This window comes from Pinus tabuliformis, chromosome 6 (assembly GCF_031772625.1).
Source record: "Pinus tabuliformis cultivar Carrire ecotype Pingquan chromosome 6, CPIR1, whole genome shotgun sequence".
NCBI lineage: Eukaryota > Viridiplantae > Streptophyta > Pinopsida > Pinales > Pinaceae > Pinus > Pinus tabuliformis.
The window spans coordinates 1,655,998,954-1,656,019,545 of NC_142292.1; positions in this window are offsets into that span (position 1 = coordinate 1,655,998,954).

Genomic DNA, 20,592 nt, shown 5'->3' on the forward strand with positions numbered 1-20,592 from the left:
ATTCTTTGTGCTAATCTACATAACTCTTCTATATATCTTGTGTTGCCTTCAAATTCCTCTTAATAAATTGCATTTTGTTTTCCATCTCAACTAAAATATTCGGTCCAATCAACATCATGTTCACTCGATCACTCCAGCTGATATGAGTATTACAACTTCTCCCATAAAGAAACTCAAACGGACTCATCCTTAAGGATTCTTGGTACCCATTATTATATGCAAACTCCACTAGTGGAAGATACTCCTTCCATTTCCTTTGTTTATGCATGACATAAATCCCAACATATCCTCAAGAATCATGTTAACCCTATCCATTTTTCCATATGTCTGTGGATGATAAGTTGTATTGAAAGCCAACTGCGTCCCCAAACTTTCAAGAAACTCCTTCCAAAACTTGGAAGTGAACTTGACATCTTTCTCTGATATAATCTTCTTAGGAACACCGTGCAATCTCACTATCTTCCTAATGAAGATCTGAGCTACCTCACTAGCTGAATTAGTAGATTTCACTACAATGAAGTGTGTTACCTTATTTAACCTGTCAACCACAACCATGATGGAATAATTTTGTCTCGATGTCCTTGGAAAAATTGTAATAAAGTATGTGGAAATGACCTCCCATTTCCACTCTAGAATCTGAATAGACTGTAATAAACCATCTGGATGCTTACACTTTGGTTTTACCTATTGACAGTTCAAACATCTTGCAACAAACTCACCCACCTCTTTCTTTAAGTTTGGCTAATGATAGAACTTATTAATTGTTGTCAATGTCTCCTGATATCCTAGGTGACCCGAATATGACTTAACATGAAGCTCCCTTAAGATAAGCTTCTTGAGCTCACTATTATCTGGCACATAAATCGTGTTCCTGAATCTAAACAAGTTATCTACCATGAGGTGATACTCCTCATCCCTATCACCTTCACCCTATTGTTGTATCCTATGCTCAATTGTTGATACTTGTCATCATGTTGGCCAACCTACAAGATTCACTCCTGCAAGTCTATCCCATAAGAACTTACTACTGCAATATGATTCATGTGCACTCTCCTACTGAGAGAATCTACAACCCTGTTCTCCTTTCCCTTGATGTGCCTGATCTCAAAATCCAACTCGTTGAGGGTAACCGACCATATAGCTTGCTTTGCATTCAGACTGGGTTGGTCAAACAAGTACCACTATGACCACTCATCAAGATGAACCTCCTACCAAGAAGAGAATGCCTCCACATATTCAAGGCATGAATGATAGCTGCCAAGTCAAGATCATGTGTCACATAGTTTTGTTTGTGCTCATTCAACTTCATTGACTCATAGCATACCACTTGTCCTTTTTGTATCATGACTCCACTAAGTCCTCCCTTGCAAGCATTTGTACAAACCACAAACCCCTTATCAGGATTTTCAATCTTCAAGGCTAGAGTATTTGTAATAAAATGCTTCAACTGCTCAAAGCTAGTTGCAGACTCTTTATCCCATTCAAACTTCTTTCCTTTTTGCTACAAAGGTATAATATGATAAGCAATTCGTGAAAATTTCTTGATGAACCTCCTGTAATAACCTCCTAGTCCCATGAATGATCTGAACTCGTATACATTCCTAGGAGTTGGCCACTCCATGACAACTTTAATCTTTTTTGGGTCCACTACTATGCCTACCTTGGAAACAACATGTCCAAGTAATGAACTTCAGTGTGAAAGAAACTGCACTTTCTAAGTTTGGCATACAACTTATGCTCTCCCAGTAATATTAATATTGATGCCAAGTGCTCTTCATGCTCTTCCTCATTCTTAGAATATATCAATATATCATCAATGAATACTATCACAAAATTGTCCAGATAAGGACGCAACACACTATTCATCAAACACATGAAAGTAGTTGGAGCATTAGTAAGACCAAAAGGAACCACCACAAAATCATAATGGCCATAATTGGTACGGAATGTAGTCTTGTAGATATCCTCTTCTTTTATGCGTACATGATGATACCCTGATCTCAAGTCAACCTTTGAGAATATTGTTAATCCCTTGAACTGATCAAATAAGTCATTAATCCTCGAAAAAGGGTACCTTTTCTTGATCATCACCTTATTCAACTACATTTAATCAATGCACAACTTGAGAGTAACATCCTTCTTCTTCACAAACAACACTAGTGCATCCCAAGGCAACACACTTGGCCTAATGTGTCCCATATCAAGCATTTCCTTAACCTGCAACTTCAATTCCACCAACTCTAGAGTACTCATTCTATAAGGTTCCCTTGATGTTGGTGTTGCTCATGGTACCAAATCAATAGAAAAGTCCACTTCCCGATGAGGTGGTAACTCTAAAATCTCTACTGGAAATACATCCTAAAACTGTAAAAAACAAGATATCTCTTCAAGACTTCATCATCCTCGACATCGTTCCCTTTGTCACTGAAAATATGAATTGCAAAAAATACACATCCTTTCCTGAAACTAAGCTTTTCCTACGTATCTGTAACTATTCTCATTGATGTAGGCTTATTCTTTCCCTGTAAGATTATTCACTCCCCGTCATCATCTAGGAACTCAATAGCCTTATCATAGTAGTCCACTTTAGTCATGTGAATGTACAACCAATCCATGCCCAAAAGCATATTATTTGAACATAAAGGAAGCGCATTATAGATGTGTTCATGTAGGCATACAAATTAGCTCAAATGCACAAGATCTCACCCAATGATGAACTCTTTTCTTGGTCCCTATATCCAACTGCAATAACCAATATTATGCATGCACTTCTTTATTCAAGCCACACTTATCCACCAAGTCAGGACTGATATAACTATATTTAGATCTAAGATCAATCAAAATAGAAAAAACTTGATCACAAAGCTTATCTTCCATCTTGATAATAGATGCCTAATGATCAGCCTGCCTATCCTCCACTGCTGCATAAATCCGAGGAATGGTATGACCAACATTCCCAACTGTTTGTGCCTCCACCCTGATGTTGTGAACAATCTCTCTTGTGATGCTCTCCACCACAAGTCCAGCATTGCAGAGGATTCCTGCCATCACCTTTTTTCTGCTCCTCGAGATGAGACCCATGTCCTTTTTCAACTACATTGATCTTCTTGTACGACGCTGCATTCTCCTTGTTACCTGCATCTTAAGGCCTCCCTAGTTTCTTATCCCACTTTCCTTTAATCTTGTCATTCCCCTTCCAATCATGCTTAGGCTCAGACTTACGCTTAGACTGCTCATAATAATGCTTCAAATTTCCAATGACTTCCTCCAATGACCAAGGCTCATCATACTCAGCCCGATACTTAAATGTTAAAGGCAACCCCTTCATGAATCTTTGAACCTTTGTCTTCTCATCCTTAAGATATTACACATACCTAAAAAAATCTAGAAACTTAATCATATACTCTTCATTTGTCATAGATCCCATCTTCAACTCATATAACTCCTTAGCCTTTCCATCGTAGTATCTCTTGGATAAGTACTTCTTTCTTAAGAGTCTTTTGAACTCATGCCAACTCGAATCCTTTGTCTTGATGCCTCTGACACACTTCACATATTCCCGCCAGATATTCTCTTTCCTTTGAGACTGAAAATAATTATCTTGGCCTTCATATTCTCTGAATAATCATGCAGCTCGAAAAACTTCTTCATCCCAAGAATCCATGATTTTACATATTTTGGTTTCTTCAGCTCTCCATCAAAGGTAGGAGGCTTGGCTTTCTTAAACTCATCTAGCAAGTATTTCTTCTCAATCCTCCTATAAGGATGATGGCCATGATGTCTCTCTAAAACAAAACTAGAATAGAACCCATAAGCACTACCTCTCTTGTCAAGTGTATTCATCCATCTTCCACCTCTGACCGTGCCATCCTTGTCTGACCTATGTCCTCCATGAGACCTACTACCATATGCCCCATTTATCTATTCCTTTTATCCATAATTGATTCTTGGTTTCCTCTATCTATGAAAATATGATAAGCTCTGAAGAATGAGTGCAATAACCTCTACTTGCTTTTCCTTTGGAAAGCCTTTCCCATGACTGAATTATTGTGTCATTATTTGCCTTGAAATTTCTGATTTCTACCTTCAAACTTCTCAAGGTATCTTCTATGTTAGGAGAGTACTCTTCCCCATGTTGCTCAGCTGATCTATAAGGAGAGTCACATGAACTGTGATCCACCATCTTGCATGTCATGTCTGATATTTTATTTCTTGCAAACATACCACGTTAGATAAACCAAATATAAACATCATCAAACATACTTTAGTGTGTTTAAGGGGAGGCTATATTGTCTAAATAATCAATCCAGATTAGCATGACATACATGTATATATACATCATGACATCAACATATCAATCATCTCAACATCATTATCACAATGACACAAGACTATAACAATGACCATCACAATGCATGCATAACAAACATATCGATAACTAACATGCATGCATAACAATCACACCTAGCCCATCCAGTCCAAGTGTTTGAACCTAGAAGCTATGATACCAATCTGTGAGCACCCCTCCCACATTTACCCACTTTTACAAGCTCTCGAGGGTAAATATGACATGAGCATCACTATGACATGACCCAACCTCCAGTGTTCCCGTCAAGGAATTGGTGCCTACAATCTGACCACAAACTGACATCCTACAGGGACTACGGATCACTTAGGAGCTGGAAACCCACCCCAGATGATCAATCCCTGAGTTGGAACCCTTTTCCACTGACTGGTGCCCCACCCAAACCACATGCACAATAAGGCAAGGGTGCGGTTATAGGCCTCCAACCACACACATAGGCCTGCTTCTATGCGGTTATGGCCTAAATTCCCTAGTTCAGTGCACATAGTCCCGAGATATGAGCAACTTTTATAGGCTAGCCTCCAAACCACTGCCCAGAACTTCCTGTAACTTTTCATAATCATATTTAACATGATGGCAAAGATAAACATTCAAAATTGAATCATAAACTCGACATAGACTACCTAGAAAACACTATGCATTTCATCAAACATATGGTAAACATGTAAGCGACAAGTCATGAATGCATATCTTATCATAAATTGATATGATTCATCTAAGAATCACCAAGAAGGCTCCAAACCCTCTCTAGATAGCTACAAAAACACTTGTTAGTCCATGCATTCATTAACCATTCAATAACTTATCAAAACATGACAAGAGCCATAGATAGAATACATCATATAAGCATAATATATCCAACAAGAAACTAACATAAAAACCATGGAAAATTAGCCATAATATCACCATCATAATCAATGTAATGCTCATAAATCACAATAGGAAAATATCTCATATTAACATGTGAAAATGCCAAACAAGTCAAGGACTTCCATGCACCACCTGACCGTAGATTGGGTTAAACCAAATCTCTCCTTCATCTAATCACTCGTGCGCCATATTCCAAACATGAATATGGGATCTCATGGAATAAACTGAAACAAAACCAAATTAGGGCTTCCAGAGGCCAAACCACCTTAACCCTTAATCACAGTGATTCCACCTCTACAGTCCAGAAATCACTAATATCAACCAGATCGGTCTCTGTCCAAGTTGTCCAGGGCTCCAAGAACTAGTAACTCAACCCACAACCTTTGAGGCTCCAAAGTGTTTGTTCAAACCATGGCTCCAAGGACTAGTAACTCAACCCACTAAGGGCTCCAGAGCATTTTTCCCAACCAACAACTCCTAGAACTAGTAAATCAACCCATACTCTTATAGGGCTTCCATAATGTTTGTCCCAAACTACGGCCCTAGGAACTAGTATCTCAACCCAAGATGTTCCAAGGCTTCCATAGTGTTTGTTCCACCCGACATCCATAAGGAACCTGAGCACCAAAAAAAAAAAAAAAGTGGAAGAAACCCACAACACCATGGTTATCCAGGAAATGGAAAGGCAAGGCTAAAACCGACTATCAATCCAGGGAAATCTCCATGCCAATTATAATACATAACCAGAGACTCACGTGCATCTACCATGCTTCTTGAAATCAACAAGGAAATCACACATGCAACCTATTACCTACAAAGAAATCTAGTTCTAATTGTTGATCCCATTGTTCCTTTATGCTTTCCTACTTTCCTTTGCCTTCTTTCTCAAAATTCAAGTGAATTCTAGAGTGCTCCAAGCATGCTCCAATAATTTTCTAAGTGTACAAGAGTATGAGAGAATGAGAGAATGAAAATGAGAGAGCCAAAGCTAAACTAAAAAAAGCTAAACCAACCAAAGTTGTGAACTGTTTCCCTAAAGTATTTTTATCATTTATGCCTCTATTTTCTTCATTTTCCTTCATTTTTCCTCTAATTTCCTTAGCATGCAAATTTGTGTCTCTTCACCTTCATTTTCTCCTATTTTCCTTTATTTTCATAAATAAATGTCAATTATTGCCTCTTTTCCTTTGCCAATTTCCATAGCTATTAATTAATCATAAGTGATACCCACTAAAGTGTTTTTCCCAACATTTAGCTTGGAATATGTGTCCCATGACCTTCGTCTTATTTTATTTACATGGAAAATCAACCAGGATATGTTACATAGATGACATCAAAAGCTCATCCATGTAGCAAGGTTGTGTATGCATGTTATCATGAATTTGTTAATATAAATGCAATTTAATACAAACTTATTAATATAAATAATGTATAATTTGATGACAAGAGACAAAAGTTTTGTATATATGTACCTAGTCTATGTTACACGGGTTGTCAACCCTCCAAGTGTCACGGATGTCTTCATGCAACATACTGTAGAGATTCCCACTATACATCACCTGATAATGCAATATACTAAAGAAAAATACTAGATCTACTTCTACAATCAAACTTTGCGGAAGCTTAATCAATTTGAGCTAGATCAATCAAAACACATATAACAGAGAAGAAGAAAGCAATCACACACGAACACAGAAGAATACTCTGGGGAAAGCCTCGGCCCTAAAACTCCGATCTCTGTAATATCATACAAGTGGAAATATGTCTGGATTACACAAAGCCTTAGCTCAGAAGCTATCTAGTTCTTAGTACAATCCCTCTGCTGCTCATAGACATTCAAAGGCTTCTCACAAACCTTCTCCTCTTCCCTCCAAGCCTCCTATTTCCTTGCGTAGTTTTTCCTAGGGTCCAATGCTTCCACTTGTGTGAATTCCCACCTCACACTGCTCACTTGGCTCAGTAGTAACTGCTTAATCCTGAAGGAGATAATTCCTTCTGCATGGATGAGTTTCCTATATAGGAAAATTCCTCCAACTGATAGTACATTGTCCCTTCCTTTGATATCAACTGGGTCTCTGACTGAACTGACATGCATGAGTTATTTATGAGAGAATATTCAGTTATCTAAAGTGCAACAATTACATGCATGCATGCATTAACTAACTGAACTCACAATTAATTCCACAAACTGTTGGAACTAATCTAACTAGACTTAACTCAGTTAACTGAGCTAACTAATTACAACTCATCCTCATCTCCTTAACTAAGGGATAAATTCCTCAATCAATGGAGAAACTGTTGCATGTCTTCACATAGACTTCATGTTTGATTTTCTCCAACTAATTAACTCAAGATGAATTAATTAATTATTAATCAAACAGCTACTAAGAACAAATTTGAATTTTAGTTCAGGGACTAACTAAAATTGGAATCCATCCCGAAATGTTATTTATAGCAATGCTATTTTTAGCACTTCCATTTTTCATTCCTTGTTGCTATGTCCAACACTGGTACCCGAACTGCTATTTATAGCAATGCTATTTTTAGCATTTCTTGTTGCCATTTTCAACACTCCCTCTCAACAAGAAAGGCATTCAACTCGAACCCAATCCTGAACCTTTGGAATGTTCTGCATGCAACACTTCTCCCAAGTGTTTTTGCTCCACCAACTCTAGAAACAAAAAATCTCCCAACTGACTTCCCTGTTGGGCTAGAAACACCCTCTGAAGCTGAAGCTCCATCTGCCACTGACAAGTGCTCCCTCTCTGACCTCTAAGATCTTGCAACACTCCATGCATCTCACACTGTTGCACACCTCTCTATGCCATCCTGCACTGGTGCAACACTCATGTGCCTCTCGCATTGTTGCAGCCTACTAGCTCTGCACTGTCTTGGGAATCCTGCGCTGTAGCTCTCTCTGTCGCTCCATCCGCATCTGCCTCTACCCACTCAGCCAGCCCTGCTACTCCTCGTCGAGGCTCTCGTAGCAAGGTCTAATCAAAGAGTTTGGGTACCTCAATGGTCCTGCCCCTATTCCAGCCTTCTTGGGACTCCACTCCACATCGCCTCACCTCCTACCTAGAGGTATGGATGCATGTGATCCCTTTGCCCACTTGCCTCGAAATTTCCCCCTACTGGAGGTCTCTGCATGAGTGGATGCCTCCACTCAGTCTCCTCTTGGCTTCTCTAGTTGTGGCTACTCCACAACCTCCTAAAGCTGCTTCACCAATTGTGGCTCCTCCACAATTGTCTGAGACTTCTTCTGGCGCTGCATGTTGAGAGGTAATTTACTCTCCCTCTCAACCACCAAGTCTCCATCAGTTGCCTTGCTCCTCAAGGCTTTACATGCATCTTGAACCTCAAGAGCATACAAGTTCTTGACTCGTGAACCGATCTGCTTCACCTGTCTAGTGGTGATGTGTCGAAGGAAAACCTTTCCCTTACTAAAGACTACATCATAGCCTTTGTCTTCCAGCATTGCGATCGTCACCAAATTTTTCCTCAGTCCTGGTACATACTTGACATCAGTCAAGGTAATGTGAGCTCCATTCTCCCTCTGAAAAACAACCGTGCCTACACCTGAGACACTACACTTTTCATCATTACCCATTGCTATGAGTATCTGGAGATATTTCTCCTCCAATGTACTGACCAAACTCTTATCGCTGATCATGTGGAAAGAAGCTCCACTGTCAAGAAACCAACCACATCCCACCATGGATGAAACCATGCATGCGAAGAGTGTGAAATCCAACTCAAACTGTGAAGCCAATGCCTCACCTTCAGATCCTTCCTTAGATCCCATCTTGTATTGCTTCAATAGACAATTTGTTGCAAAATGGCCCACTTCATGACAATGAAAGCATCGCATTTTCAATTTGTCAAACTTCTTACCACCATGGGAAGAACTCGATTTGGGATGAGAATCCTTCTCCTTCCCTTTCTTCATCTTACTCGCTAAGGCACAATTTTCTTTATCCTCCTTGGATGAAGAACCATCTCTAGTGCTTCTTCTTATCTCCTCCTGCATCAGATCCGACGAAAGTCGTTCCCAATCTGGCAGTTTTGGTCTTCCATTTACTGAGTCTTGGTAGCTATGCCAGCTCTTAGCAAGACCGAGGAGAGCTAGACTCACCCTGTCGTCATCGACTGTCGTGATCCCTACACTTCCAAGCTCATCCCTACAGGTGGTGAGCTTGTTCAGATATGTAGAGATCGTGTCGCCCTTTTCACACTTGATTTTCTGAAGCTTTTCTTTCAGCGCCAGCTTCCTCTGATCATTGTTGTTCTGATATAGATCTTTCAATGTTTTTCACATCGAAAACGGTGTCTCCTTCCCATGGAGACTCGAGACTATGTGGTCTCGAACTCCCTGCAGAAGGATTCTCCTTGCTCTAGCCACACATTTCTTCCATTTTGCCAATTCTGTAGCATTAGTCGTTGCGGGCTTGGGGACTTCTTGATCAATGAAGTCCTTTAGACCGTTATCCTCTAATACTGCTTCCATGCGATCCTTCTAGGCTATATAATTCGAGCTTACATCAAGGGCATACTCGAGTCTTAAATCGTTGAACACCATTGCTGAAATTGAGATGTGATAAGAACTTGATTTCTATATTCAGTAACCTCAAACTTCGAACTTCTCCCTTCTTGTATACTGTTCTTCGCTTTGATCACCTTTAGTCTGATACCATGTAGAAATTCCCACCGTAGATCACCTGATAATGCAATATACTAAAGAAAAATACTAGATCTACTTCTACAATAAAACTTTGCGGAAGCTTAATCAATTTGAGCTAGATCAATCAGAACACATATAACAGAGAAGAAGAAAGCAATCACACATGAACACAGAAGAATACTCTAGGGAAAGCCTCAGCCTAAAACCCCGATCTCTGTAATATCATACAAGTGGAAATATGTCTGGATTACACAAAGCCTTAGCTCGGAAGCTATCCAGCTCTCAGTACAATCCCTCTGCTGCTCATAGACAGTCAAAGGCTTCTCACAAACCTTCTCCTCTGCCCTCCAAGCCTCCTATTTCCTTGCGCAGTTTTTCCTGGGGTCCAGTGCTTCCACTTGTGTGAATTCCCACCTCACACTGCTCACTTGGCTCAGTAGTAACTGCACAATCCTGAAGGAGATAATTCCTTCTGCATGGATGAGTTTCCTATATAGGAAAATTCCTCCAACTAATAGTACACTGTCCCTTCCTTTGATCTCAGCTGGGTCTCTGACTGAGCTTACATGCATGAGTTATTTATGAGAGAATATTCAGTTATTTGAAGTGCAACAGTTACATGCATGCATGCATTAACTAACTGAACTCACAATTAATTCCACAAACTGTTGGAACTAATCTAATTGGACTTAACTCAGTTAACTGAGCTAACTAATTACAACTCAAAGTACAATTCATCCTCATCTCCTTAACTAAGGGATAAATTCCTCAATCAATGGAGAAACTGTTGCATGTCTTCACATAGACTTCATGTTTGATTTTCTCTGACTAATTAACCCAAGATGAATTAATTAATTATTAATCAAACAGCTACTAAGAACAATTCGAATTTCACTTCTCAATTTTATTTCAGGGACTAACTAAAATTGGAATCCATCCCTAAATGCTATTTATATCAATGCTATTTTTATCACTTCCATTTTTCATTCCTTGTTGCTATGTCCAACACTGGTAACCGAACTACGATTTATAGTAATGCTATTTTTATCATTTCTATTTTTAGCATTTATTGTTGCGATTTTCAACACATACGTGCATATGACAAAAGTTGGTCATGCCCTAGACTCTTGAGATATGAATCATCGTATAATGGAATGGTGGGTCGCAAAGCAATGATGGAAATTTGCTCATCTCTCCATGCAATGCAACATGCGCACTGACCAATGTCCTCCACATATTATCTGCAATGGTATGCCTGGTCTCATCGTCGAGTTGTGATAACTGCTCTAGCTCTGTCGGAAATTCCACGCTCTCAGATAGTCATGGCAACAATATCAGAGGTGGTGCTACATTTGTTGGGTCCCTACGAGCCCTGACACAATCATAGCTACGTCCCAAGATGGGTCCATAAAAATTAGACCTAGTGTTGGTGTAATCTGGTCTCATATGTAGCATGAACTTCGCATACATATGCTTTGCAAAGTAAATGTCAACCTGGTCATGGTTGGGGAACTGACCCCAAGCTCCAATGAATCGATCATAAACAAAAGGGGTTGCATCAGCATTCTTAAAATATTTGAGTGGAATCAGACCAGCATGTCTAGCACGATGGTACGGAGGGATGTCAAATAACTCCTCGTGAATATCAATGTCCTTGGTGGCATTTTTTACTGCCTCCCAAGCATGTGGTCCTCTAACCTCCAACCTCCTAATCATATGTATGGAATGTACAAGGTGGCTCTGTGGGCCCACCCTCTCGTATGTTTTGATTAACCTATTGATTTTGTCCAACATCAAAGAAAAACTATGCCTAGTAGGCGAACTAGTAGAGATTCTACCCATCTCTCATGTGATCCATGTCTTCTAGGCCTGAATATCCTCAAGTGTGATAGTGGTTGTATCATCATTCCATGGAGGGATCGATGTTGCACTGTGATCCTCAACTTCGCCTTATCGAGGGTATGGGGGCTTCACTAGGGGAGAAATACCATACCACGTGCACTCATGTTGGGGGGTATATATTGAGGAAAACATGACATAATATATTGAGAATATATTAGGGGTAAAGGGTTTTTATATTAGCAGCTATAAAAGCTGGAGCTCAAAGTTAATGAAAAAATATAAAGGGGTATAAAAAATGTTGATGAAAAATGGATACCTACAATATCTAGTAAAAGTAGGGCTTTTAAATTGGGAAGGTGTATTGGGTTCATATTGGTAGGGAGGTTAAATAATGTGATTTGTAGACGTATTGTCCAATATGTAGTCAAATTATGGGTATTATTTAGTATGCCACGAACGCACGTGATATGTCAGAGGTTCATTGAGTGAAGTCCCTGAGGTTGAGGGTCTACAAATCACAAACATAATTTAACATATATAACAAATTAAGCATAATGACATATACACTAAATTCAAACACATCAATTGAATTTGATTTAAAAATTAAAGACAATTTCAAAACATAAACACATAAAGTTTAAAGGCGATTTAAAAATGCAAGAGGTGTACCCGCAACTAGTGAAGATGGTCCACTATATGTAACATGATCATCCACAAAGATAGAAACACTGCCTCTGACACTTTGACTAGTGTCAGAGTCAAGATTATGAGTGGAACATGCATTCTGGTTGGGTTATGCGATCCATCATGAGCCCGACTATGTATAGCAAATCCCCTCACACCTGGATGACCTGTGGTTGGGGTCATATAGGAGATGGTTGACTAAACTATTACATATAATACATATAAAGTAATTCATGAAAAAAATGTTGACTTAGAAAGAATGTTGACAAGAAAACCATTTCTAAACTCAAGTAGAATAATCTAGCCTGAAGTCCTAAACTTTAGAGTCCCATTTTTGATAGTTTATCAACCAAAGTATTGAGTTCCATGTAAACACACTCGAAAGCGGTGATCGAATCTAACTTCACGCTTTTTCCCATTTCTAAATAATGAATTTATTCATAGAGCTTAAATATGCAAATATATGTAAAAAATTGAAATATACCTATTTGCAAAACTAATAAAATTTAATGCCAACTAAATACTCCATAAGACAAGTTCTTATAATGTTTGACTTTTACACATGACATGTACTAGGTGCAAGCACATGAAGACAATGTTTGGTACAACACACTACATAATAAAACAATATGCAACAAATTAAAAAAGAGCCAAAATGCTTTTATTGACTTTAAATGCACTTTTCTTTATGGATTTAATGTATGTATCAATGATGTATTTATGAAACTTGAACTTATATATATATATATAGAGAGAGAGAGAGAGAGAGAGAGTTATGTTATATAGGTATAGTTAAGCTACATGTTATGTTATGTTATAGTTATGATGTTATGTTATACATTTATAGTTATCTCTCTCTCTCTCTCTCTCTCTCTCTCTCTCTCTCTCTATATATATATATATATATATATAGTTAACATAACATACACTAATATGTATATATAGTTAGATGGTTCTAACTAAGTTTTAGATGACAATTTTTGCTTTAGAATTGGTAAGTTCCAAGTGTCTTATTAATGTGTGTCATAATTACTTATAGTTCACACGATTATTTATTCTACCATACCTCATTCACATTGGATTATTTTGATATAAGGTCTAAATAAATAAAATCTATTGTTAATATAGGAAGTGTAAGTTATAAAATCATTATTCAACGAATAAATTTTATAAGGGTGGGAACTAAGAGATATAGTTGTCATATCATTAAATTAAAATAATTCTACAAATATGAGTAGTGGAAATTTTAAGGAAAAATAAATTTTATAGATAAACTTGAGTCTTAAAAAGTTGTTGAGGATCATCCATCTTATCTTATGAAGAGCACATTATATATATGTGTGTGTGTGTGTTTATAGGTTATGTTATATACTAGATGAGATATATATATATATATATATATATATATATATAGTTAACATAACATACACTAATATGCATATATAACATAAAATCATATGTAAGTTATAAGTTAAGTGTAAGTTATAAAATCATTATTCAACCAATAAATTTAATAAGGGTGGGAACTAAGAGATATAGTTGTCATATCATTAAATTAAAATAATTCTACAAATATGAGTAGTGGAAATTTTAAAGAAAAATAAATTTTATAGATAAACTTGAGTCTTAAAAAATTGTTGAGCATCATCCATCTTACCTTATTATGAACAGCACATATTATATGTGTGTGTGTGTGTTTTATAGGTTATGTTATATATATATATATATATATATATATATATATATATATATATATATATATATATATATATATATATAGTATATAACATAACCTATAAAAAATCATATGTAAGTTATAAGTTAAGTGTAAGTTATAAAATCATTATTCAACTAATAAAATTTAATAAGGGTGAGAACTAAGAGATATATCTAGTTGTCATATTATTAAATTAAAATAATTATACAATATGAGTAGTGGAAATTTTAAGGAAAAATAAATTTTATAGATAAACTTGAGTCTTAAAAAGTTGTTGAGCATCATCCATCTTATCTTATTATGAAGAGCACATATTTTATATGTGTGTGTGTGTGTTTTATAGGTTATGTAAGTTATAAAATCATTATTCAACTAATAAATTTAATAAGGGTGGGAACTAAGAGATATAGTTGTCATATTATTAAATTAAAATAACTCTACAAATATGAGTAGTGGAAATTTTAAGGAAAAATAAATTTTATAGATAAACTTGAGTCTTAAAAAGTTGTTGAGCATCATCCATCTTATCTTATTATGAAGAGCACATATTTTATATGTGTGTGTATGTGTGTGTGTGTGTGTTTTATAGGTTATGTTATGTTTTATATATATATATATATAACATAACCTATAAAAAAATCATATGTAAGTTATAAGTTAAGTGTAAGTTATAAAATCATTATTCAACTAATAAATTTAATAAGGGCGGGAACTAAGAGATATAGTTGTCATATCATTAAATTAAAATAATTCTACAAATATGAGTAGTGAAAATTTTAAGAAAAAATAATTTTTATAGATAAACTTGAGCCTTAAAAAGTTGTTGAGCATCATCCATCTTATCTTATTATGAAGAGCACATTATATATATATGTGTGTGTGTGTGTGTGTTTTTTTATAGGTTATGTTATGTACTAGATGATATATATATATATATATATATATATATATATATATATATATATATATATATATATATATATAAAACATAACCTAACACACACACACACACATATAGAACTTTACATATATAGTTATGTTATGTCATAGTTATCTAGTATTTTTTCCATAGAAAAATCGTGATCTTTTACTAAGATTTATAAATTAGGTTACATAAGCACTTCACCATTCATCTAGCATATAGCATGAAATAAAAAAGAAGCTTTTTGTATGGAAATGTCTAGTCCAACAAAATAGATAAGCAAAAACATTGATAAGAGTTCAAGGAGCTAGTATAGTCTCTGTATGTGACGAGAGTAGGGACTACTATTCTATATGAATATCATATAACAAAGGATAATATAGCCACTATCTCTGAATAACATGAACCAACAAAATAATAATAATAAGTATGTTATGTGCATTCTTTTATATATCTAGGAAAGACTTGTGTTGAAAATTGTGTTTTGTCCCTTCTATGGATTCACTGATCTGCCATATCCCTTGATCTTGTCTAGCACCCGCTTTAGATAGTGAATTTTCTTCTGCATTTCGTTCCCTGTATATATGATGACATGAGACATAGTCAAAATAATATTTTAGTTGATCGATTTCTTCTAAAATAGACAACAAAGTATGGTTGTGGCATCTCTAGACAACATTGAACCAATTTATCACGTTTAAGGAGTCCCCAAAAATCTGTAGAGACATGCAACTCATTTCCAGAGCCCAACACAAAAGTAGTTTTTGGGAAAGAAGCTCCACAAAATTACTAGCCCCTCTTCCCAGACCGATTTTAGATTTCAAATAGTAGTTCTTGTTGAAGTGAAGAACTAACCCACCACCACACATCCCTTGCTCGTTGCAAGCTCCATCAAAATAGGCCCAAGGGATATGTTGGTTTATTTCATTTACCACTATCACCAGAGAAGTTGAATTTGATTCTTTTGCAAGCATTAAGGAATAATGGCTACAATTTTTTAAGCAATGAGTGTAGGGGTCGAGGTTTGATCTCTGAAAATTGCTTGGTTCTTGGCTAACCATACTCCCCAACAGAGAAGGGGAGGGATGTTTATGTGTATTTTATCCTTAGCCCTATCCCACCACAATTTCCAGGCCTCCCCGAAAGACTATCCTCCCCATTCCAAATTTGTTCCCAGTCTCTGTTTGATGTGCTCTAAGATGCTCAAGGTAAAGGACAATTCAAGAATAAATGCCTTATCGATTCCCCCACATTTTTGCACAATATGCACCAACCCAAATCTTCTTTGCACCTTCTTTGTAAATTGTCCCAAGTCAAAGTTTTATTTCTGATGACACCCCATAGAAATTATCTTGCTTTTGCTGGACAATTCAGTGTCCAAATCCTTCTCCACCACCACTCTTGTTTGATTTGTCGCTGCATATATATATATATATATATATATATATATATATATATATATATATAATTTAATTAAATAACAAAAAATATCATTTTGGATTTTTTAACTTGGTCAATATTTTATTTAAGTAATTAATTTTTAAAAATAAATCATTATTTAAAATATAAATTAATTTAAATTTAAAATAAATAAAAATATATATTTTATTCATTTATTTGATAAATAGAGGTTCACCATGAGCAACCATATTCATTATGTCAATCTTAAGCTCCTAATTTATTTATTTATTGGTTATAGTTTGGTTCTTTTATGTTTTGAAGTTTTTTTGGGCATATTTTTGGTCAAATTTATTCGAAATTTAAATGCATTTTAAATAACAAAAAATCAAAATCTTTTGAAAAAATATTTCACTAAATTCCTAATAAAAAACTTGAAAACCTAAAATAACTAGAAAATAAAGTTTTTACCATTAAAAATCAGAAAAAATAATATTAAACATGCTACCATTGCAATTATTGAAAACTTATACATTGAAATGAAAAAATATTAAAATCTAAATTATAGTTTTTGTGGTTTTTGTATGGTGGGTTTTCATTTCAAATTAATTTTTTTTGCAAGAAAAAATAAATAAATTAGGGAAAAAATGATAGAAAACCTACCTTGGCCTCCAGATGGTGGTTGGTTTGAGCCTCTTAGACGTTGGTGGGGTCGTTGGGCAGCTAGATCGATCTCCTCCATCTCGGTCAAACTCCCAAACTCACGGTAGATCTCCTTCTACCTCGTAGTCTGCGCAAAATGGCTTGCACAGATTGCAGACGAGTTTTTAATGAGAAATAGAGGCTCAATCAAGCCCTAGAGCTCAATCGAGTTGCAAGGTTTGATCAAGCTCTTGTGTTACCTCGACTTACACAAGAGCTCGATTGAGGGTTTGTTTTAATGCTCAATCGAGTTATCTCTTAGCCCTCAAGCAACTCGATCGAGCGCTAAACAATTACTTGATCGAGCTCTTAAAATGGCTCGACTAAGCTCCCTTTTTTCACTAAAAAGCGCCCTCGCTTTGCCAAAAATGTGTAACCCAACTCCATGCATATACCCAAAACCTTAAGAATATTTGCTAAGAGTTGTGCGACAACTAGCAATAATGTAGCAGAGTTTCAGGCATTAGAGAAAGGTTCGCAGATAACAATATCAAAATGTTACTAGAAACTTCAAATGAATGAGGACTCCAAGTTGGTTATAATGGCAGCTCATAAACTCATTTATGGGAACTCATTCCTTAAGTTGGCCAAAAGTTAGAGATTGGAATTGCTAATAGATCATATAAGGGAGTTGATCTCTCATTTGGAATACATGGTAATCCTTCACTCTAGAATATTAGGAAATAAAGCTGCACATTTTTTGGTGAACCTTGGTTGTTAAAGTCATGATCTCTGCATTAACGAAAGGTGGCCTCGAAGAGAAAAGGCAAGTTGGATAGATTCATTCAAAGCTATCTTGGAGAATGACGAGGATTCCCCGATGGGGGTGTGTACAAGATCCAAGATGGGGTTTGGGGGGATGAGCCCACCACCCTTCTCACCTGATGAGCATTATGTGGCAAAGGTGCAACTCATCCCCGACATGTAACCACCCAATTAACATTTAATAGAGGTGCGGGTATAATGAACTGTGTATTCATTTTGGTGGTGAGGGTTGAAGGTAGTTGCGAGCATGAGGCTAAGGAGCTAACCTCCCTACTATGTGCCCCATCGATTGACTCATGTGTTGTGTTATTTTGGCTCATTTCTACACTTGGCTTATTTTATGAGAGAAGTGATTTCTGCTTGGAGCTGGAGAAGTGGAGGGGGGTGGGTAGTTCAAGCTTAAAGAAGGGAAATTTGCAGTTAAAACTAGGGTCTGGAAGATTGTGTCTTGGTATGGTGGGAGAATTGTGAGTTTAGATGTATGGAAATAATATTGAGGGATGTAATCCATGGTGCACGCCAAAAAAGTGGAGTTGGGCGAAGAAGCTCTATTGGCGAAAGAATAACTGGTTGCTAGCTCTGGCGAATGGTCGTGGAGGTCGATGCAAGTTTCAAATAGTGGCTACAGACTTTAGAAAGCTGATATCAAATCCTCTGGCTTACCTTGTAATTCTTCAATGTACTCTTGGTTGTGTTAGATCGGTCTTTGCCTGTTTAATTATTGTTGTGGTGTCTATGTACATCTTGGGTCTTGGGTTTGGTCTGGATTGGGGAAATACAATTGTGAGAAGCATTATTCAAGGAAAGGGGTCTCTCATGTCGAGTTGGTTTCTGGGGTCAACACCCTTTTGTGTTCCTGGTTTTTCTTATCTCGATGTAGTTATTGAACGTTTGATACACAATTGGGTTTGTGGCTTATTGTTTGTATTATTTTTCAAGTTGTAGTAAGCTCCATAGAGAGTGGAGCCAGTCTTGGGGCGTTTGAGTATGGAGTTCTATTGTGTGGCATACTCTATTTTATGTTCCATTATGACGACGTTGGTATCTTGTTGGGGTTGTTTCCTTGAAGTGTTCAATATGGGGTTTTCTCCTGTCACTTTCCAAGTCGTGGTCATTTTAGCTTTTGTAAGTGTGATCCCCTTATGTCTGTCAGGTCGCCTAGACAACTCATGCAATGTAGAAAGGGTTATGGTGGTGACAACCCACTAGGTCAATGAAGGGCTTAGATCTTCACCCTATTCATCTGCTACATATTTTAATGTAGTAAGCCCAAAGACACTGTGAGAAATCAAGAAATTAGAAACTTAGATGGGAGCAGAAAAACAATCCTACTCTGACTCCAAGATTCTAGATGAGTTCTCTTGCTAGGTTCTAGACCTTGGTTATACCAAGGGACATAAAAATAACATCTCAATTTTGTTGCTCTTCATTGACGAATGAAGACTCTGCTTGGTCTAGTATTGAAAGACAAATAGGTAGAAATGTATAACATGTTTCCATCTCTGGAAGACATCATGAGGATGTTACAAAACCTACGTTTTACCATGGACAAGCTTGACTCAAGACTGGTTGATGTGGAAGGACAACTACATTACGATACAAACATTGATGCTCATACTCTCGTCTCTTCTTTTGATTCTTAATGGTGTTTATCTCTAATAATATATCTGGTATTTTGTTACGCTTTGTAACGGGTCGCTAGTATGTCGGGTTTTTGTATTTTCTGATTAGCTAGTTGATATCTTTTGTATTATGGGATTAATAGAGAAGTATGAATCCTCCTGTATCCCTAGGAGTTAACAAAAATCTTCTTGGTGGTCTGGTCATAACAATTATGCAATTTTGAGTTATTTTGGTAATACAAAGTGCTTTAATTTAAAAAATAAATAAATAAAATAAAATGTTTATTTTTATATAATTTACAATATTTAGAAATTGAAGTGTATTATGAATTAGTTAGTTGGTAAATATTGAAAGGCATCAAAACACTTACCTCGTGATAAATATCACATTACAAAGATTCAAAGAAATCATAAAAACCAACTAAATTATAACTTTATTTTAAATTATTATTTTATTATTAATTATAAAAAGAATCAATACATAGGTTAAACATATATCCTTTAAAAAAATATGTAACTTGATTCTTATCATTGAGACTTACTCTCACTTTATTATGGAGATTCTTAACCTATACTATGTGATAATATTATGGACCAATAACATGCCTTACTCATATTACATATCCCAAAACTTACCTCGTGATAAATATCACATTACAAAGATTCAAAGAAATCATAAAAACCAACTAAATTATAACTTTATTTTAAATTATTATTTTATTATTAATTATAAAAAGAATCAATACATAGGTTAAACATATATCCTTTAAAAAAAATATGTAACTTGATTCTTATCATTGAGACTTACTCTCACTTTATCATGGAGATTCTTAACCTATACTATGTGATAATATTATGGGCCAATAACATGCCTTACTCATATTACATATCCCAAAAAATATAACACATATTCATATATATATATATATATATATAATAAATTTAATTAAAAAACAAAAAAGCCATAATTACTTTAGAAATATATCTCAATTCTTTAATTTGTGATTATTTATAAAAATATTT